The following is a 24,498-nucleotide window of genomic DNA, read 5'->3' as shown; positions in this document are numbered from 1 at the left end:
AGAGCACACTGGTTTGTTATTCAATATCAAATAATCAGCGCTGAAGACATACACACGAGTAACATTATTCAGACTGAGCAGGTTATATTTGGGAATATATGTGTATATACTATACTATATGCATGTAACAACAATAAAAAAGGAGTCCATAAATATGAAATAGAAAGCAATGAAGGGTATGTTGGAGGATTTGGAGGGAGGAATATAAGGGGAGAGGAAAGAGAGAAAAAATATAACTACATTAAAATTTCAAAAATGAAAGAAAGTATTCAGTTAAGGGATCTAATCATGAAAGCACAATAAGTGGCCAGGAATGTGATATTTGTAAAGCAACTCAAATGTTTTGACAAGACTAAACAATATTGGGGTGAGCTTCATCAGGTACTTGGAAAGGAGAGTCAGGTGGATCTCAGTAAGTTCAGTCCAGACTAGTCTACAAAACAAGTTCCAGGCAAACCAGAAAAGAATGAACCTTGTCTCAACACCAAAAACAAACAAACAAACAAACAAACCCATTAAAATCTATTCATGAAAACAGTTCTCAGTGAACTAGAAACATACATTTTGAAAATTGAAAAGAGTACTTAACATAATCACACTTAACCAGAGAAATCAAATTTTTTTTTGTTAAGTCAGAAAAAGGAAAGGATTATCTGGGTTCTTTTTTTATTTTTTATTTTTTTCCTTCAGAGCTAAGGACTGAACCAGGGCCTTGTGCTTGCTAGGCAAGTGCTTTACCACTGAGTTAAATCCCCAACCTCTTATCTGGGTTCTTTATAGATGTCAGGATGAAGTATTAGTGAGTAAAAATACCTCAATTTTTATTGTCCCCTGCCCCTTCTTCAAATGAAGATAAAAGAAGCTGCAGAGTCAAATTTTGTAAAAGATATACACAACAAATGACATATCCAGCACATGTGTCTTTCCCTGTTTCAGTATGTGAGTCTTAGACTAAATGAGTTAAAAATCCAGTGCCAGATTTCTAACTACATTCCTTTAAAAATATATTGAATATTATTCTTATGAATTTTAATATCAATTTCAAGATATGCTTGTCAATGTCTATAAAATTACTGTTGACATATGCATAAGTATTTATTGAATGTATAGAACTTGAGAGATAATTACTGTCTTCTAAGATAAAGCTTTCTAATTCGGGACTGTAATATGGTACCCTAAATCTTTATAGACTCATCACCATTCCTCAGCCATATTTTGTTATCTTGAAGACATATTTTAAAGTTTCTTGTGAAGCTTGTGTCCAGGTGTTTGTTTTTTAATGCAGTTGTAAATAGAATTTTTGTCTGATTTTATTTTCTTAATATTAGTGGAAGAGTAATAAGCATTTAATATGTAAATATATGAATAGTTAATAAAAACACAAATAATACCCCAACCCAGGAGTTGATTGGGAAACACAAATTGATTTCAGTGAAATAACATCACACACATAACAGAGAGATGATATTCAGGAAAACTGATGTTATCAGGTGCTTGGAACAACGTGGGATGACAAGGATGTAAGGAAGGACAGCCACTTTGAAAAACAGTATGGATTTTTTGAATAAGTTAAAAACAGTATGTAGCAACAAGTGATCTGAGATCTCCTTTCCTATTCATCTGTTCAAAAGAAAGAAAAACATTTTCCCCAACAAATTCTTTTACGTGAACACATATCACATCATCATTCATAATAGCGAAAGTAAAAATGGACATAAATATCAATAAATTGGTAAAATGACTAATCAAAGTGTGCTGTATTATTATGAAATGGTAAAACACACACTTACATCAAAGAGACTTTTTTACAAATCTGAACATACAGGGAATAAAGTAATTTTACTCAAATATTCTAGAGAATACAAAATCCTGGAAAATAAATTCATATGATTTACACAGGACTGGGAACTAGCTGGGTGTTTGCTTGCAAAATGGGAAGAGAACTTTAGGGTGTTAAAAATGATCTAAAATTTGATTACAGTGATGTGCAATTGTATAAATTTATAAGAATTCAACAAAAATTGCAATTTTAGAGTAAATGAATTTTGGAGTGTAGAAGTTGTTAGGGTTTATTTCTCTTAAAAAGTCAAACATAACTTGGAGCATTTTTTAAAGATCTCTACTGCCTTTGAACTACAGAGTTTTCTATGTTGTTGCCATTGAACTCACTTGGCCAAGAAGATCAACACCAAAGCTCTAGTGTTGAGGAACTTCTTGCTACTTCCTTTTCCAATAGACTACATGAATACAGGGGTGACAAATAGGTCTTCTCATGACTGAAGAACAGGGAAATGATATCATTGTTCTTAAAACTCTTAGCAAAGTTCAATCATCTATTTGTAAGTACAATGCCCTGATAACCCAATTAGTTTCAATTCTCCTACCTTTCATGATGTTGCATTGAAAACTAAGTTTCTACCATGTGAATTTTCAGGGACACATCCAAAGAACAACATCTGTAGTATGTGCTTTTAGATCATTGTTAAAAATCCATCCTTTATGCTGGGTGGTGGTGGCAGCTGCGGCGCACGCCTTTAATCCCAGCACTTGGGAGGCAGAGCCAGGTGGATCTCTGTGAGTTCAAGGCCAGTGTGGGCTACCAAGTGAGTTCCAGGAAAAGGCGCAAAGCTACACAGGGAAACCCTGTCTCAAAAAACCAAAAACCAAAAAGAAAAAGAAAAAGAAATCCATCCTTTGTAACCTAAGGTACACAGTAAGGAACACAGACTTTAGAGCAGGAACCATACAGATCCAGGTGTGACAGGCATCTCAGGCCCCTCCTCTAGTGTTCAATCCTCCTGCCTTCTTATGGCCATTTTCTGGAAGTTGACACATGCACAGTGATGGATTACTATGGAATTTGAACATTTTGTTCTCAGATTTAATTTTATCTTCATTTCCCTTTTTTTCATAGGCCTCAGAGATCTATGTTTTTCAAATTCTGTCTTCTACCACTGAGATTTCAATACTGAAGCTGTGATATTTGTGTACTTACTACTGCCAGGTCAGATCAAATTGAGAAATGAAGGGAAAAACCACCAAAAGGCAAACTAAACTTATAGATAACTTGCTTCCATTTGTTCAAGATGAAACATTCTGATCACTTTCAAGGATTTTTTTCTTATCTCTAGAGGATAGCTATTTTCATCTTAAGTGATATACTCTGTTCAAGACAAGCTATTTAGGTTCAATTAATTGTCCTGATTTCATAGAATGTAACCTTGAAGCACTCTAATCTATCCTGGAATATAGAGAGATCTCTTCTTTTCAATTAAAGAATTTTTTTATTCATTTTACATACCAATCCCCCTCTTTTCCCTCTTCCCACCCCTCCAGCCACCCCTCCCCAATCCACTTCCTCATTCCCTCCAACAAGGTATGGCCTCCAGTGGGGAGTCAGAGGAGCAGATCCATTTAGTAGACACAGGTCCAAGCTCCGCCCCCTCCATGAAGGCTGTGCAAGATGTCCCACCATGGGGGGGGGGGGTTGGGGGCTTAAGCAGATCAAGCTACACAACTGTCTTGCTTATGCAGAGGGTCTAGCCAAGTCCCATGGGGGCTCCACAGTTGTTGGTCTAAAGTTCATGAGTTCCCACTAGTTTGGATTGGTTGTCTCTGTAGGTTACTCTGTCATCATAGAGACATCTTATTAGAAATCTATTGAGAATAAAGTGAGAAAGAAAATAGTGCAAACAACCAGGGAGCCTATATAACTAAGCCCTCTACATATATGTGACAGTTCTGTAGCTTGGTCTACTTGTGGGATTCCTAACAGTGGAGGCAGGGGCTGTCCCACTGTTTTTGCTGGCTCTTAAAAACCTCTTCCTCATACCGAATAACTTTGCCCAGTCTAAATGCAAGGGAAGGTTCTTAGTCTTATTGCACCTCGACGTGCCATGCTTTGTTGACACTTGTGGGAGGCCTGGTTCTTTCTGAACAGAAACAGAGGAGGAGTGGATTGAGGAGAGAGGCTGTGGAAGGGAGGTGAAGGGGAGGGAAGGGGAGGGGAGGAGGGAGAGGAATAAAATTAAAAAAACAACCACCCAAAAACATGGAAGTATCTGAAAAGTTTCATTTATTGGGAATAAGTGTCTTTAGAATGATCTGATTTCTGTATCTCTCTCTCTATATATATATATTGTATTCTTCACCATTTTATATGAAAAGTTTACATGCAAACTAGTCTGTTAATGGTAAGAAATGAGATTAATGATTTAGATAAATAAGAAACAATTTATTGGAAAGACATTAAGAACAGAGAGTATTCTTATATAGTATATAGTAAAAGGCTGGCTAAAGCAATCTTGAATGATTGGGATCTCTGGGGATTCTGAAGGAGGAGGTGGTAAGGGACAGTTTGACCAGTGAAGATGCAGCCATGTGTGAAGGAACCCTGTCCCTTGCTTTGAGCTTCCCTTCATTGCAATGTGAAATGCCTATCTGATCAAGCCTAGGTCTATACCTACTCTGACCTTATTAGGAATTTAAAGATCAGTCTCTGCATGGATTAATTTCAATGTGCACAAACTTACTTGCAGACAATTTTCTACAAATTAGAAGCTTCCAAAAGAGACTAATACTACTACAAAGAAATATATATAGATACATGATTTAAAATTTCTGAGCTTTCTCTGTCCACTCTTGTAATTGTTATGAAACCTACATTGCACTACTACTAAGCCCCAGAGTGCAGAGGAGTGCTTAATAAAAGTAAAGATCTACTACCTGTTGACCAAACATCCTATTAAAGAGAAATCCCTAAAATTGAATTGGGAAAATAGTATTCATGAATTTTAACTTTGATGGAATACCTCATGAGAGTCTTGCTTATATTTATCTTAATGTGATTAAGCAATCTAAATAATAAATATACTCTGCTAGTATAGAGCTCTATCATGTAATTTTTCAAGTAAGTTTTAGCAATTAAGAAGAAAAATAACACTATAAATTAACTAGAAAAACGGAAAATGAACTCAGGCATGTCTGTAACAGATGGCAAAAACAAACTCATCATTGTTCCCACTTTATTATTTCTCATCAAATGCATTATTGTTTCTAACGTGTGTATCTCCATCATGTTTCCCAAGATGGAAAGGGGAAGTGCTTTGTATATTACTCAATTGAAGTGGGAAATGCCTTTGATGAACTTTGCACATGAAAAATAGAATTTGATTATACATAGCTGCAGACACTTGGTATTCAGATAATATACCTGGAGACAAACAGGGAATGCAAATCTTGTAGCAGGCAGAAGGTAAGACTTAGGGGAAGTATTGTAAAAGACAAGAGGTATAATTAGAGAAATTTGTCTCCCTCCCTAAATAGCGAGAAACTGTCAAGATAAAGTTTGCAAAGTGCCAATGCTACATTGCTGGATTTAGAGCAACAACAAAGAATTTGCAACTCTCTCTTTTTTCTCTTCCTTTATCATTAATATAAAATAGAATCACTGAGATCTTGTCAAAAAATAAATAATTTTAAATATAATAATTACACAAGAAAGCCATAACTCAGTAGCAAGCCTTTGCCTAGAAGGCAAAAGGTCCTGGATTTGGTGGTAAATGAAAAGTGTCTAAAGTGATGAAAATGTTAATTAGCATGATGCATATACATTTTAAAATAGCATGCTGTACTTAATTATATGCAATTTTGTAGAAAAAAAAAACGTTGAGTGCATGAATACTTGCTAAGGATGCAATGCTAAAACTCTTACACAGTTATTTCAGGAACAAAATGGTACAACTGCTTTCAAAAACAGTTTACCAATTTGTTTGGTTTATTTTTTAACTGAAGCATACATCTATACCTAATCTAATTACTTCACTTTTAGATGTTTGCTCAACAGAAATTACAGTACAGGTGTACAGAAAGACTTGCACTTCAATTCTCTAAATTTCTCACTTTATAAATGAGTGGATCTGCAAATTCAGGACTGAAAAGAATACTAAATCAGCTGGTAGGTAGATCTGGACCCTTAAGCACTTCATTCAACCAAATTAAACACACACACACACACACACACACACACACACATACACACACAAACACACACACACCATGTTTGCTCTCATATATGAATCTTAGTCAGAAATGTAATCACACATGTTTATATAAATGAGTCTATATATGGAGAAACCCTAAAATCCTAGAAAGTAGACAGATATGGTCAAAGGGGAGACAGGGAGAAGGGGTAAACTGACAGGGAAGAATGACATATGGACATAAAAGCAGAAGATACTAGAGATAAGGGCCCAAGAGAGGGACACAGGAGAGCGGGAGACATGAAGGAGGAGGAAAAAAAATCTATTAAAACACACTTTGAAATACCATGAGGATATCTGCATGTTAGGTTCTAATTAAAAAACTAACCCTATAGCCACAGCTGTTGTTAAGTCATGACTGCTTTGGCTATGCCATGCTAATAACATAGCATTTTATGGCCAATTCTACATCTTCCGTACTCTCTCTTTTTAATGTATCTCTTCTTTGATGAGCCCTGATGCTGAGAGGGGGTGGAATAAATGTCCTGCTTGGTGCCGAGCACTCATATGCCTCATATCTTCAGAATAGCTTGTGTCTGTGTGCAGGAAGACTGACATTATCAATTGTCTTCCAAAAAAGGATGAGAGCCAAGGAAGCCTTACTTCTCCTTATCAGATACTAATGTATTCTGGAAGGAAGAGAGTAATCCTTCCTAGTTGCATATCACATGAGAAGCCCAGTGGATACTTCCAAACCCCTAGTCACACCCAAGATCCTGGTTAAAGCCAATGGGACTAAGAAAGACTTGGCAAAAATAAAAATGATTTAGTAGTCAGAGGGCGTCTAACAAGGATGGACAATTAGAGATTCAGAAAGCATTTTATCGATTAAAGAAATTATCCAAGGACATGTTCAGTAAAACTTTAAAAAATGTAAACGTAAAATTAAAAAGGATAAATAACTGATGTGTATTTTAATGATAAATGTACAAAAAAATGTTAAAACATGCTGTATGAATCCACTTATATTTTGTCTAGAAAACACAAAACAAATCTGATAATAAAAAAAAAAAAAAAACTGGATAAGAATTCATCTGAGCTCATGGACCCTGTACTAAGTGTTAGAAGGCTAGCCTAGGCCCTCTGGATCTGTGTGACAGTCCTGTAGCTTGGTCTCTTTGTAAGGCTTGATGTGTCATGCTTTCTTCAAGCCCATGGGAGGCCTAATCCTTACTGAATGGAGATGGAGAAGGAGTGGGTGGGGATAGTGGTAGATGGGAAGTGGATGAGGGTACAGGAGAAGAGGAAGGAGGGGAAAATGTAGTTGGTATGTAAAATAAATGGAAAAAAATGTTAATTGCATAAAATAAAGAATTTTTAAAAGGAGTTCAATAGAATGAAGAATAGTGAAAGAGCTGAATTATGAAGGGGCAAAGGGAACTTTCTGCAGTAATCATTTTCATAACCTTTTTTTGAGTAATAGTTTTGCAGAGCGCATATATATATATATATATATATATATTAAAGCTTACAAATCTGTACACTTTAAACATGTCCTGATAATTGTATGTTAATTATACCTTAATCATATTATTTGGAAAAAGATTTAGATAGACAATTTCCTGGTTTTGTGTCTTCATCAAATGTACAACTCTGTGAACATTATAACTATTCTCAATAATAAAACGTTCTGTGGAAGCTTTAAAATATAAAGTATACTGCTGAACCGTATTTTACAAAACATATATATGAAACAATGGTATAATTATTAGTAATCTCACAAACAAGGATATTAGTTTCATGTTAGTTTTATTTAATTTATAAAAACACAATTACAAGAATGTTATTTTTTTCAGAGCTTTTTAGATATAGAAAAAATAACAAAGCATTATTGTCAAAGCCTTTCATATCTGAGAAATATCATCCCAGAGCTTGAAATTATGTCTGACTGATTTACAGATTATAAATATTTTCATTCTCCCACAGGATATCTGAAGGAATAAATAAAGTGTCATGATACAGCTAGAAAACACCAAAGACATTTTTATGCTAGTGCTGATTGCTCGTGTAGGTTGGCTTTCTGGAATTATCATGGTCAAGTACTGTATTCTTTGTGTACTGACTTTGATTCTTATTAGGGGGACAGAAATATAAAGAAAGAATCTGCCATAATAATTTGTTCAAAGAATGCATTAATGAATATCCACTGTGAATGCAAAACATAAATTAGAAAGAATAAAAAAGAAACACGACTTAAGCAAATGTAGAGAAAATATCCAGAGGAACAAGAGGGATCAATAAGATTGTATAGTCCACCAATTGAGGCCAGCCTGGTCTACAGAAAGAGATCCAGGAAAGGCACAAAGCTACACAGAGAAACCCTGTCTCAAAAAAACAAAAAACAAAAAAGATTGTATTATCCAAATGTACACTGACATAGAATTACTGAGTGTTTGGTGACCAGGTGAGAATTATTAACTTTTCTGCGATTCAAGTTTATCTTTTGTCTCTTCTTTTAATCTTTAAAATTATCTTATCTCTTGAATTATGTTCATAGTATTTTATTAATAGAGAGATTCAGAGCGAGTTCATTACTGTGGAGCCAGTCAATCTACAATGCACTTTTCTCTGAAAATATAAGTTCAGTGCTAGCTAGATATGAACTTTTATGAGTTTTTTCCATTCCTTTTAATTGTCATCAGTACAATTTTTAACTACACAATTCACAAAGCTTTTAAATGATAATTGAATATAATAAATTAGGTACATGTGAAAATATATAAAATTTTTAATTTATGAAGAAATACATTTATTTTACATGATCACTTATATTTATATGAACCTCAGCAACCAAAGGAAAAACTATGGTTTTTATAAAAGGAATTTATGTATTTCTCATTAGAAAAATTGATCACTTGGCAATTTATATAATGAAATGGTGATTCTGGAGTTAAAACAGAATATATCTTTTTCTGGCTTCAACAGACATAGATCCAAAGTTACTGCGTCCATTATATTTTTAATGAAAAGCTTAAGAAGACATGGAGCCATTTAAAAACAGTGTTATTTTGGTCCTTAAATTGAGTTTATTTTTAAAATAATTATTTTTAAAATGACTACAAAGCAACTAAATATAAAAATAAAATCCAAATTACTTTGACAAAGAGAGAGCTAAATATCTCAGTGATATGTCTTAGTTTCTTTTCTATTGCTCTGAAGAGACCCAGGACCAAGGAAATTTATAGAAGAAAAAAATTATATTTTTGGTTGTGAGCCTAGCCTTTAACGGCTGAGCCATCTCTCCAGCCCGAAGAAAAAAAATTATTAGGGGCTTGCTTACAATTTCAGAGATTTAATTCATAACCATCATCGTGGGAAGTATGGCAGCAGGTAGGAAGGCATGCCACTAGAGCATTAGCTGAACATTTACATTTCATCCACAAGCTCGAGACCGGAGGTGGGAGTCAGCCTGATTGGGGATTTTGAACCCTCAAATTCCATCACACCCAGGGATACATGAACTCCAACAATACTGCACCTACGAATCTTTACCTGGTGTTTTACCAATTAGGTACCAAGCAATCAAACATATGAGCCTAGAGGACCATTACATTCAAACCACCACAAATATTGCATTTTTTTTTTTTTTTTTTGTAACACTGTTTGGGGAAAAATACCATAAATGTTTAAATACATTAAAACACGAAACTTTAAGTAAACCTCCTTTCCCTCTCCCAGTAATAATCAATGCTAATAGTTCCTCAGCTAGAGGGGGACATCATGACCATCTTCCTTCCTTCTTGCTGACATTTTGGTTGGCTTGAGCTTGTACATGTGGTTACAGTAGTTATTAGTTCACTTATACACTTGCTGTGTTGAGTATGGGAAACAATATTTCCTTGTAGTCATCCAGGACTTCTGAATCTACAGTCTTTTCACCCTCCCCTTCTGCATATATCCCTGAGCCTGGAAGTGAAGGACGTAATGTTGATATCCCATTTAGGGTTGAGCACTCTCAGGCTCTGAAGTCTCTTATTCTCTACTTGTTAACCACTTGTGGGTCTCTATGTTAATTGACATCTACTGCAAAAAGCTTCTCTAATAAAAGTGGACCAGTGCACTGATCTAGCGTATATCAAAAGTAATTAGAAGTAGTTTTAATTCTATGATCCTTAAACCAAATAAATATCATCTTTTGCTCTATGGACCATGACTTAATTAGGCTCAGGTTCTTGGCCTAACTGACAGTGTCAGTTCGGGTTATAGCTCAAGGAGTTGGCCTCGAATTCAGTCAGAAAATAGCTGGTCACTCTTGTGACATTTGTGACACTATTGTGCCTGGTATTATTGAATATTCCACAGAGAAAATTACGTCTCAGGGTAGTAAGTCAACATAAACTGGACTCAGGTTTTGAAAATAAACATGAAGTTGTTTGGATGCGGAGGTAAGAAAGAATCTGGGAATAGTTGGGAGAAGGCATGAATAGGATAAAATATTTTATATGAAAATCTCAAAGAATTAATATCAACATTATGAAAAATACCAAACTTCACTCATGAAGAAATAGATAATTGAACTAGACCTATATTTAGATTGTAATATACACTTCAAATTCTGGTATAGTAAAGACTTCTCATAACAGGCCCCTATGAGTTTACAACTAGAATTGCAACAGAATTTTTTCCTACATAGAAACCTGACTCCCAGATGTATCAGTTATAAAGAGTTTCTTTTGAAATAAAATTCAAAAATGAAAAATGAAACCCCATTCACTGCTAGTATTCTTTTTACATAAAACAACATATTTACCATGCTCCTGTAAAGAGTATCTAAATTAATGATTAGCATAAAAACAAATTTGCTCAAACTTTGAAACGTAATGTGATCATCAAATTTCAAAGTATAAATCCACATTTAAAATTATGTCTTTAAGTTGTATGTTTCATGGTCCAGATCTAATTAGTACAGGAGGCAGATGGTTCTTTGGCAGTACACCAGTGTTATAATTTAAGTAAAGACTGAAAAGCTTTTTTTTTTTTTTTTTTGGTTTTTCCAGACAGGGTTTCCCTATGTAGCTTTGCGCCTTTCCTGGAACTCATTTGGTAGCCCAGGCTGGCCTCGAACTCAGAGATGTGCCGGACTCTGCCTCCTGAGTGCTGGGATTAAAGGCATGTGCCACCACCGCCTGGCTGAAAAGCATTCTAGTTTGCTTTTGCTTTACTTTTCTTTTCTTTTTTACTGCAAATGATGAAAACAAGCATTTATTTTATTCCTTTTTGGAGGACAGAGTGTTAGCACATAGTGAAAGCTTGACTCGTTCAATGGTTTATACATGGAAACATAAAAATGTTTCATGTGAGACACTACTCTCTTGAAATGGCTGCTATCCCTGACATCAAGCTCTATTATAGAGCTATGGTAATAAAAACAGCTTGGTACTGGCATAAAAACCAACATGTGGACCAATGGAATCGAATTGAAGACCCTGACATTAACCCACACACCTATGAACACACGATTTTTGGCACATAAGCCCCCAAAATGAACAATGGAAAAGAGAAATATCTTCAACAAATGGTGCTGGCATAACTGGACATCAGTAGAAGGTTGCAAATAGATCCAAGTCCAAGTGGATCAAAGACCTCAACATAAATCTAGTTACAATGAACCTGATAGAAGAGAAAGTAGGAAGTAGTCTTGAATGCATTGGCACCAGAGAGCACTTCCTAAATATAACACCAGTGGCATATGCTTTTTCTAATGGTAGTGTATGGTACAGTGAATTATAAAAAAGGATATATGGCATATATCTGTGTAACAGAAGTTTCTCTGGTTCTGCCCAGCACCACAGAACCCACAGGCACTTAGAAAAGCCTGTATTAATTAAAACTGCCCAGCCATTAGCTCAGGCCTATCACTAACTAGCTCTTACATTTAAACTAACCTATAATTCTTATTAATGTTTAGCCATGTGGCTTGGTACCTTTACTCAGTTCTGCCTTCACATCTTTTTTCCTCTGTGTATGGCTGGCAACTCCTGACTCACCCTTCCTGTTCCCAGAATTCTCCTCTCTGCTTATCCCGCCTATACTATACTTTCTGCCTGGGTACTGGCCAATCAGTGTTTTATTTATCCACCAAATCAGAACAACACACATTCACAGCATACAGAAAGACATCCACAGCATAGCTGTCTATATTCAGTGAAGTTTAATTTAATATTTGTACTTAAATATTTTAATTAATCTCACACAAAGAAGCATATTATAGCATTTAATTATTTTCCATTCTATCATAATTTCAGTATTTCAGTAAATTTTTCTTCAAATGTAATTTCTACTAGTCTCAAATCATGATTAAATACATTGTTTAGATCTGAGAACAGTAAACGTTTGACACTATTATTTGCTCAATACTATTTCATAAAGTCTCCCTATAATATATTATGATTAATAAAATAATACATATTTAGAATTTAGCAGTATGTTGCTTCCACAATGTTAAATACTATCTTTATTGTTACTGTCAATATTGTACACATATTAAAATATTGTTTTCACTAAGGTTTAAAGTTTTTGTTTATTTGAATTTATTTATTGCCAAGAATTTTATATATACTTATTATTTACAATATGTAATTTTAAATATTTTGATTTTAGAATAGTCAAGCAAAGCCAATTTATATGTATTGGTTTATTTTATTTTTATGAGAACATTTAATTTTATTTCTATTGGTGCTTGTCAAACATTTCAGACATTGTCACTAATTCCTGTGAACATATTTATATGAGGGTCTTGAACTTATTCCTCCTTTCTGTCTAAAATGATTTTTAACTGAATCTTCCCATTCCTAGCTTAAGGTAGCTAAAAGAATATTCTATTCTTTTCAAATACTTTTATGACTGTATAACATCTCATTCATACCCACTATATATATTCTTACTGTACAGAATACTTAGAACTTTATTCTTTTTAAAAAATTTTTATTATTATATTTGTGTTTTAATTTTACACATCAGCCATGGGTTCCCCTGTCCTTCCCCCTCCCGCTCCCACCCTCACCTTTCCCCCATTCTCTCCCCTCTATTCCCATCTCCTCCAGGGCCAAGACTCCCCTGAGGATTCATTTAAACCTGGTGGATTCAGTACAGGCAGGTCCAGTCCCCTCCTTCTAGGCTGAGCAAAGTGTCCCTGTGTAAGCCCAAGGTTCCAAACAGCCAGCTCATCTGTTAAGGACATGTCCTGGTCCCACAGCCTGGATGCCTCCCAAACAGTTCAAGCTATTCAATTGTCTCACTTATCCAGAGGGCCTGATCCAGCTGGGGGCTCCACAGCATTTGGTTCATAATTCATGTGCTTCCATTCGTTTGGCTATTTGTCCCTATGCTTTTTCCAATCTTGGGCTCAACATTTCACACTCTTACAGTCCCTCCTCTTTCTCAACAATTGGACGCCTGGAGCTCCACCTGGGGCCTGGCTGAGGATCCCTGCATCCACTTCCATCAGTTATTGGATGAGAGTTCCAGCTTGACTGGTAGGGTATTTGGCAATCTGATCACCAGACTAGGTCAGATCAGGCTTTCTTATGACCATTGCCAGGAGTCTACAGAGGATGTATTATTGTGTATTTAAGGGGACCTCTCCAGCACTCTGCCTATTCCTGTTCTCATGTGGTCTTCATTTATCATGGTCTGTTATTCCTCATTCTCCCTTTCTGTTCTTGATCCAGCTGGGATCTCCTGCTCCCCTAAGCTTTCTTTCCCTCAAACCTTGCCCTTTCATTACCCCCACTGTCATCCCTGTTGTTCATGTAGATCTCATCCATTTCTATGTCATTGGGTGATCCCTGTGTCTTTCCTAGGGTCCCGTTTTCTAGGTAGCATCCCTGGAGTTGTGTAGCAGCCTAGTCATCTTTGTTTTACATCTAGTATCCTACTATGAGTGAGTATATACCATGTTTGTCCTTCTGAGTCTGGGTTACCTCACTCAGGATGATTTTTTTCTAGATCCATCCATTTGACTGCTAACCTCATGATGTCATTGTTTTTCTCTGCTGAGTAGTACTCCATTGTGTATATGTACCATATTTTCTTTATCCATTCTTCAGTTGAAGGGTATCTAGGTTGTTTCCAGGTTCTGGCTATTACAAACAATGCTGATATGAACATAGCTGAGCAAATGCCCTTGTGGTATGATTAAGCATTCCTTGGGTATATGCCCAAGAGTGCTACAGCTGGGTCTTGGGGGAGATGGATTCCCAATTTTCTAAGGAAGCGCCATATTGATTTCCAAAGTGGCTGTACAAGCTTGCATTCTCACCAGCAGTGGAAGAGAGTTCCCCTTGTTCCACATCCTCTCCAGCATAAGCTGTCTTCTGTGTTTTTCATCTTAGCCACTCTGACACGTGTAAGGTGGTATTTCAGAGTCATTTTGATTTGCATTTTCTGGATAATTAGGGATGTTGAGCAATTCCTTAAATGTCTTTCAGCCTTTTGAACTTCCTCCCTTGAGAATTCTCTGTTTAGTTCTATAGCCCATTTCTTAATTTGGACTGTTGGTCATTTTGATCTCTAATTTTTGGAGTTCTTTATATATTCTGGATAGCAGCCCTCTGTCAGATGTGGGGTTGGTGAAGACCTTTTCCCATTCTGTAGGCTGTTGCTTTGTCTTGTTGACCATGTCCTTTGCTCTACAAAGCTTCTCAGTTTCAACAGGTCCCATTGATTGATTGTTCTCTCAGTGTCTGTGCTACTGGTGTTATATTTAGAAAGTGATCTCTGGTGCCAATGCATTCAAGAGTACTTCCTACTTTCTCTTCTATCAGGTTCAGAGTAACTGGATTTATGTTGAGGTCTTTGATCCACTTGGACTTAAGTTTTGTGCATGGTGACAGATATGGATCTATTTGCAGCCTTCTACACATTAACCTCCATTTATGCCCTCCACAAAACTGGAAAATCTAAAAGAAATGGATAATTTTCTGGATAGGTACCACATACCTAAATTAAATCAAGACCAGATAAACAATTTAAATAATCCAATATCCCCTAAGGAAATAGAATCAGTCATTAAAAGTCTCCCAAACAAAAAAAGCCCAGGACCAGATGGTTTCACTGCAGAATTCTACCAGATCTTCAAAGAAGAGTTAATACCAATACTCTTTAAATTGTTCCACACAATAGAAGCAGAAGGAATATTACCAAACTCCTTCTATGTGGCTACAAATACCCTGATTCCTAAACCAAACAAAAATGCAACAAATAAAGAGAACTACAGACCAATCTCCCTCATGAACATTGATGCAAAAATACTCCATAAAATACTGGCAAACAGACTCCAAGAACACATCAAAACAATTATCCACCATGATCAAGTAGGCTTCATCCCAGATATGCAAGGGTGGTTCAACATATGAAAGTCCATCAATGTAATACACCATATAAACAAACTCAAAGGAAAACAAAAACAAAAACAAAAACAAAAACCACATGATCATCTCACTCAATGCAGAAAAGGCATTTGACAAAATCCAACACCCCTTCATGATGAAGGTCTTGGAGTGATCAGGAATACAGGGAACATACCTAAACATAATAAAGGCAATATAGCAAGCCAACAGCCAACATCAAATTAAATGGAGAAAACTCAAAGCAATACCACTAAAGTCAGGAACAAGGTAAAGCTGTCCCCTCTCCCCATACTTTTTCAATATAGTACTTGAAGTTCTAGACAGAGCTATAAGACAACATAAGGAGATTAAGGGGATACAAATTGGAAAGGAAGAAGTCAAGCTTTCCCTATTTGTAGATGACATGATAGTATACATGAGTGACCCCCCAAAAAATTCAACCAAAGAACTTTATTCTTGTTAGACATCTCTGCAAAATTGACATAGGTAATTCAGTTGGTTGTAGAAATAAGCCATGGCTAGTGCAGTTACATAACAAAATTTCATATATTCAGATTTTAGAAAGACAATGTGGTCAGATGTTCGCTTTGGTTTATTGTTATTCCAGAAGCATAAACAAACCTTCTGCTGCAATAGGAAGACACTTAATCCAGAGGATCCAGATTATTATTGGCAGTTGTGTTAGGCTATAACTGAATAGCAAATGTAGACTACAATATGGTGTTATGTTTATCTTCAGGTTGTATGCCTCAATAGTGCAGAAATGTGGATGGTGCTGCCCTATGAAAGACAATCATTCTCCTAAAAGTGGATGAGAAATTATACACTGATTGCTTCTAGGAAAATAGTCTATCTTGAAGTGTGCCAGCCAAGGCATAAATTCTAAGAGCCATTTAGCTAAGTTTTGCCTATACAGCTGACATGGAGCTCTAAGAAATTGGCATGTGCCATAGTACAACATTCTCCCAAATATCAAAATATAATCTATTTTCTTATATGTGAAAGAAACAATATTGCTATATTATTTTGGCTGAATTGTTACCCATGTATGTTGCTATTGTTTTTTATCTTTTTGGGGAGTCCTGCCACCCACATCCCAAATAAATCACACACAGAAGCTTATTCTTAATTATAAATGCTCAGCTTTAGCTTGATTTGTTGCTAGCCAGCTTTTCTTAACTTAAAATAACCCAATTACCTTTTGCTGCTCAGCTTTCTTATTCTCTTACTTATACTCTTTCTCTCTGGCTTGCTGTGTAGCTGGGTGGCAGACTATAGAGTCCTCCTTCTTCTCTGGTACCTTGTTTCTCCCTTTTTTATTCACTCCCAGATTTCTCCTATTTATCATTTACGTCTGCCAGCCCTGCCTATTTCTCTCTCTTGCCTCACTATTGGCCATTCAGCTCTTTATTTGACCATTAGTTGTTTAAACAGGCAAAATAACACAGCTTCACCGAGTTAATCAAATGCAACATAAACAAAAATAACATAACTTAAAATACTATTCTACTACACATGTCCCAGGTTATTTTATCTCCATTGCTACTGTTTTTGTCATTGATGTCACAAAGGCCTCAATACTATTTACTGCCTTCTGCATAAACATGTGAACAATATTTTCATTTTATTTTTGAGATAATAATATAATTACATTCCCCTTTCCTCCTTCTAAACCATACTATATCACTATTTTGTCTCTTCAAAATTTATAGCCCTTCTTTCCTGACTTGTCATTAAATGCACATATGTGTATGAATATACATATGAATTCCTAAATATATTTGGCTCAATGAATATAGCATTATTCCTAAAGCTTTCAGTTGTCTTTTTGGTATTATACAACCACGTGGTGTGTTCTTTCCTGGGGAAGTCTATGTGTCTTGTTTTCAGCATTCCTTAATCATCTTTAGTTCTTTGTTTAGAGTTGAGGTCCTATGGTCTCCCCCTATTCACTTTAGCATATTTATTAAAGATGTCTTTATTTTGTTTGTGTTTAAGCTGTTATGTTGTTGAGAATATGTGTGTAGATTCTGATGTTACTAAGAGAAATAATCTTAAAACAAACTCCTGGATTTTATGTCTCTTATAATCTTATCAAACCCTCTTCTGAAATGTGTTCTGACCCTTAAATGCTGGGGTGTATTGTAAATACATTCAATGAGACTGGGATCCATATTTCTGCATCTTGATTGCTTGTAGTTTCTGTAGTGGTCAATGTCTGTTGCAAAATGAAGCCTGTTTGATGAGGAGTGAAGATAATTCTTATTTGTGGGTATGAGGAAAATGTCTAGAATCTTTTAGGGATCATGCTGTAATTAATGGTTGTACGTTTCCACTATTATCCATTAATTCACTAACTCTGATTGCAAATGCATGTAGTTGGTAATATTAATAGTCTCAGTCTACAGATGAAGAAAATAAAACATGTAAGGGAGTAAGTGCAGCATGAATGCCCATATATGTAAGCATAATTTTCTTTCCTCCAAGTCAGTTCCAAAATAACCACACAGAGACTTATTATTAATTATCAATACTTGGCTGATAGTTTAAGCTTGCTACTAACTACCTCTTATAACTCATATTTCTTATTTACAAGCTACCATATGGCTTGGTACCTTTCTTCATCATGACATGTTCATTGTGCTCCTCTCTGTAGCTCTTGGTGACTCCACCCTTCTTCATTCCAGCATGTTCTTTTCTCTGTCACACCGAACCTCTTTCTTCCTAGCTATTTGCCATTTGGCTCTTTATTAAACTAATTAGAGCAACACATCTTCACACTGTACAAAAAGATTGTTCCATAACATTTCCCTGCTTTTGTCTAATTGAAAAACAGGTTTTAATTTTAACATAGTAAAAATATATACAACAAAACAGTTATTAAGTATGAATTATAGTTCCAATATCCAGTCCACTTATATTAGGCAAATTTAGAGAAAACTACTCTATTATCTAACTTATCTTTGTGATTCTAAAGTTTCATATCTAATTAATTTTTATCATAACTAAGGTAAACCATAAGTTTAACTATTTAGTCTTTAACGCCATCAGAGATCCCAGAAGGATGCAATATTACCTAATGACAGGAATATCTGACTGCCTGGACAGTCACCCAAAGTTGCTTTGTAATGCTATAGCATTCATCTTTGGCCTATAGTCCTAGAAATTCTGACGGACATTCCTAAGAAGTAGGAAATTTTGAAGGACTGTCCTACTTTGTCTTGACAAAGTTTGGCAGTCACTTTCTTTTGTGTTCTGTTTATCCAATTTGAACAGCATACTGTCAGCAGTTGAGGCAAGGCAGTTTCTTTCCCAAATGACTAGCTTTTGCCACAAAGAAAGTAAACTCCATATAGAGGTTCTTTGATGCCTCCATAGTTCAATGCCTCTCAGGAGGCACTCATTCATCAGTGGTTAATAAATTTAAAGTAAATGCAACACCATACATGACCCAGACTCCTCATGTATTTCCATCTTTATGTGTTTCTTAATTATATTACTTTATTCTTTCTTTAAAGACTTTATTTTATTATTTTAAAAATATTTTTATGACTGTCTACACCTTAAACCACTGGTGCAGCTCAGTGCATGGAGCACTAAATAGACTTCTGAGAACACTATTCACTGCTTTTCTGTTATGAACATAAACATTGCAGCAAAAGGTATTTGTTCTATTACAAATACGTTTTTACTTGGTTGAGGAACTTGTGAGAATTGTGAGTTATTTAGCTTCAGCAATTATTTGAAGAAATTGTATGTCAGTAATTTTCTTTTTTTAATTCTTTAAAATATATTTATTTTACTAATAAGCATATTGGCTTAACCAATAAGCAAAACTAATATGAGATATTTACCTTTCAGAATCAGACAACATAAAACAGGACATACTCAAATTAGAAACACTATTATAAAGTGTGATTCTATAAGGAATCTCTATAACACTCTCTATTTTTTTTTTCCCTGAGACAGGGTTTCTCTGTGTAGCTTTGCACCTTTCCTGGAACTCACTTGGTAGCTTAGGCTGGCCTCGAACTCACAGAGATCTGTCTGCCTCTGCCTCCCGAGTGCTGGCATTAAAGGCATGTGCCACCACTGCCCAGCTCTATAAAACTCTTAATAATGTGATTAAGGAAACAAAGTAATAGCAATATACACAAGATACTCACTTTGTATGAATTCATTACTGTATAAATTTAATTAATTTCATTTAATTTTTATTTCACATAATATATTTTGGTAATATTCATTCCCCTCCTCAGTTTCTCCCTGTTTACCCACACCACCCTACCCATTCAACTTCATGTTGTTTCTACCAATACAACAAAACTCAATACAAAGGAACTAAAAAGAATAGAAGCAATAATATAAAACATACCAAAACAAAAAGTATAAATTTTATACATTTTCATTAAAATTATTTTATTTGTATTTTGTATTCAATGTTTTAAATTTGTTTTAAATAAAATGCCTTGATGATTAACATTAAATTATCTTATTTTAATAAGAATAAATCTATCCATTACCATGTCTTGTCACTTTGAAGTCATGTTCGCACAATAAATGTGGAAGTATCTTTATCATGTTGGAGCATCATTACAGTGAATATTGTAGGCTTTGGTTTGTTTTTAGATTGCACATAAATTATACTATTGAGCCAAGTGGAAGAAAAGTATTTTCCTCTAAATTATTTTTTATATTGTAATAAGACCTTAAGCTAATGTACATTATTAGGGCAATTGAACTCTCTTAAACATTTCCAACTCATACCACAAGTTCACTAAATCAGCCCCAGGCACTGAAAAACTTAAAAGCCAGTGTGATAGAGCTTCTTACAAATATTCTTTGAATTTTATGTCTTGTCTCCCACATGAGGCGTAATAGTTTCGATGTTCTAATTAGTGCTTGTGTATATTGCTATTACTTTATCTCCTTAATCACATTATTAAGAGTGTTATGGAGATTCCTTATAGAATCACACTTTATAATAGTGTTTCTAATTTGAATATGTCCTGTTTTATGTTGTCTGATTCTGAAACATCATAAACTCTTTTTATGGGTCTTTTGATAGTTCTTACTTTCTTCTTTATACTTGATTAGAATATACAGTACTGAGTAACAAAGACATTTTCTGAAGCTTCAGAGTTTCAGCATCAGGAGAATAAATGGGCTTCCTTTCCTTTGGTTTTTATTCTGGGACAAGTAGAGAAAATAGCTAAACTAATCCTGTTTGGAAGGCTTTATTTGTGGGTATACAAGAGATTCACCTGAATTGATATTTAACTGTATTCTTTTAAAATTTAAATGTAATTGCCATGGAACACTGAATGTTCTTAAAATTCTCCTGCAAATGGTGATATTTTATTAAGATAATATATATTAATTTAACATTTATTCTTCTATATAGGCCGGTAAACAATACATTATAAAAAATTAAGTACACATTTTCTAATACCTCCTAAAGTGATATTAAAGTAATTGCTTAAAGTTGGCTTTATTTTATTTATTTATTTATTTTTGGTTTTTTGAGACAGGGTTTCTCTGTGTAGCTTTGCACCTTTCCTGGCACTCACTCTGTAGTCCAGGCTGGCCTTGAACTCACAGAGATCTGACGGCCTCTGCCTCTCAAGTGCTAGGATTAAAGGGCTGCGCCACCACAGCTCCAGCAGTAGGCTTTATTTTTATTAACATATCTTTTTTCTTAAACATGGAAAGTAATTTGAGACAGAAACATGGACTAATTTTATAAAACAGATGTCTTGAACATTGTGAATTCAAGAGGAATTTCACAAACCTTTTTCTTTTACAGAGTTTGAATCCTAATTTATATGCATATGTCCAGTATATCACTATAAATAATAGGTCTCAAATAATCTGACATATACTAATTCCAATATGTACAAGAATGTATTTTAAAATGCAATTGTATATTAGTTTAATTTTTATTAACATCAACAAAATGATAAATATTATTCTCTTAACTACTTATTTGTTTTGTAAATATTAACTCTAATAAATATTAATTATAAAGTAATTTCGAACCCATTGTGATACCTCCTACTGACTGAGATATAGTTTTGCAAATCCAACAATATTTTCAATGACAGTACACACTGGTTCATTTCCCAGACTAGAAAATCTCTAGAAATCTTTTCTCCTCTTTACTTCTTTGCAAAACTTAAAAATAATTTGACACACAATTTTCAACAGACAATAACAAGAATCCACTATTGGTCAACATGCAGATAACATGGACAGTGAGGTGGCCAAGTCCAACTGATTCATAAGCAACACAACCACTCCCCTTAAGACTCAAGGAACATAAAAGACAGAGGGCTGAGAGACTATAAGAAGAGTCAAAGGTCTGCAACATCTACCATGAGAGTGCTGACTATATATACCAGGCAAGTAGTATCAATAAAATCACAACAATATGGAATTTAATCAAGAAGAGTACATTGGTAACACTAGTTGACATTCAAATGTGGGAATTTCCAATGTCCTAATCCTAGATGAAAAGCTATAGTCAATTCAGGTTTTTTCATTGAGTAATGCTCTCATGGGTTATTGTTTTAGCTATGGTTTCTATTGCTCTGATGAAACACCATGACAAAAAAGTAAGTTTAGGGGGAAATTTATTTGGCGTATACCTTTGTATCACTGTCCATCATTGAAGAAAGCTAGGAAAGGAAATCAAACAGCAGTAACTTGGAGCCAGGAGTTGATACTATTGTTCCTCACTGAAGGAAGTCAGGACAGGAACACTCAAACAGGGCGGAATCATGGAGGCAGGAGCTGAAGCAGAGGCCACGGAAGGGAGCTGCTTACTGGATTGCTTCCCCTGGCCTGCTTTCTTATAGGACCTAGGACCATCAGGGCAAGAGTAGTACCACCTAGCATTGGCTGAGCCCTATCCCAGTGATCAAGAATTGAGAAAATATCTTACAGATGGATGTAGTTAGAGTTTTCCTGCCTGGGCCAGTCAGGACAAATCTCTCTCACCTGCCAGTCCCACAGTCGCTCAGACCCAACCAAGAAAGCACACAGAAACTTACATTGTTTAGAAACTGTATGGCTGTGGCAGGCTTCTTGTTATCTACTTCTTCTATCTTAAATTAACCCATTTCTGTTAGTCTATACTTTGCCACATGGCTTGTGGCTTACCAGTGTCTTTACATGTTGCTTTTCATGGCGGCGGCTGGCGGTGTCTCTCTCCAGCCTTCTACTTCCCAGTATTCTCCTCTCTCTTGTCCCGCCTATACTTCCTGCCTGACCACTGGCCAATCAGAACTTTATTTACACAGAGCGATATCCACAGCAGATGGATCTTATGGAGGCATTTCCTCAACTGAGGCTCCTTTCTCTCTGATGACTGTAGTTCATGCAAAATTGACACCCAATACAGCTCGGGCCTAAACACATACACATAACACTAGATTGACTCAGCAGACTACACAAATTTGAGAGGGGGCAAGGGAGGAATTTGTGGATACAGGAGGTAGAAATGATAATTTCATAAACCATTTCAGGCAAATTTTTGATGGTTGTTTTAGTTACTTTGCTTGATGACCACATAGCAAGCAGAAAGCAATTTAAGAGAAGGAAAGTTTATTCTGGCTAGCAGTTGGAGGAGATACTTCCACTATGGTGAGGAAGACCATTATGATGGGAAAAGGATGAAATAGCAACTGAAGCAGGACCGTGGTTGGTTACATTGCACCCACTGTCAGGAAACACTGAACAAAAAGTTGGGTGGGGCTATGAAAGCTCACTTCCTTTTTCCAATCATCCACATGCCCCCATGAGGTTCACCTTCCTATTGTCCCACAATTTCTTCAACATCTGGGGACCAAGTGTTCAACATCTGAGTACATGAGGAACATTTTACATTAAAACCACAGCACAGATGACATTGACTGTAGAATCCCTGCATTTCTGCCTTTCCTTTAAACTTTCTTACACTGACAATAAAGATATGTGTTGGCTTACTCCATAATTATAATATTCAGGAAATTGTGTTGTAAAGGGATGAAAATTTTTAAGTTTATATGGGTAGATGGAGAGTGAAATAAAGATCTGCATTAGCTAGGATGCTACTTTACTTACAATAAAAGCTGGACACTTTGTTAGTGGTTTAAACAAGATATACATTTTGCAAACATGTTGTTTAACCTATCTGTCCAAAGCTGATAGAGTTCTACAATGAAATTGAGTAAAGTTTACATAATTTTGCCCTATCAACTTCAGTGTCAGTTTAAATATATACACATCAAGGTCTGATATTTCATTCACTTTATTGTAGGAAGATGAAAAAGAAAATGAAATAAGTTGTTTATTCAAATCAGAATACAATACCTTCTCTGAAAGCATTTGCCAAAAAATGTGCAGACATATCTGTCTGGAAGAATGCATAGGGAATCATTTTGTTTTGTTTTAATGGTGTACATATGAAACACTAAACAGAAAAAAAAAAAAACAGTTTCTGCTCCAACCACTATAAAGTGTGTGGTGATTTGAAAGGTTTAATGGTCTCCATAAGGTAATATAGTTGAATGGTTGATTCCCTGTTGATAGAACTGTTTGGTAAGGATTAAAAGCTGTGGCTTTCTTGGAGAAATGTGTCACTAGGGAGTGGGCTTTGATATTTCAAAACTCATGCTGTATCAGTTAGCTCTATCCCTTCCAACTTGCAGGTAAGTGGTAAACTCTTAGCTAGACTCCTAGTACCAGACTTGTCTGCTTGCTGCCTTACTCCCCGTTGGTCATGAACTAACTTTTTGTTTGTAAGTTTCCTAGGTCATGATGTCTCTTCACAACAACAGATGAGTAACCAGAAGCACAGAGAGAAGAAGGAAGAAGGAGCTTAAACAGGGATTTCTTAGGAGTTCATCTCATGTTGCTTAGAAAACAAAGTGCTCAGCAAAAGAGTAAGGTTTTCAAACTCTAAGTATTGTATAGGAGAGATTTCATTTACTCAAAGGCTTAGATTAACGTGAACTTTAAAAAAAATGATTTGTTATTTAGAAATAAAGTTTAATTCAGAAACAAAAGGACATTAGTCAGTTCAAAATAATTACTTACTTAGTAGATTTTGATTTTAAAATCATAAC

Source organism: Onychomys torridus, chromosome 9 (assembly GCF_903995425.1).
Source record: "Onychomys torridus chromosome 9, mOncTor1.1, whole genome shotgun sequence".
NCBI lineage: Eukaryota > Metazoa > Chordata > Mammalia > Rodentia > Cricetidae > Onychomys > Onychomys torridus.
This window is presented reverse-complemented; position numbering follows the sequence as displayed.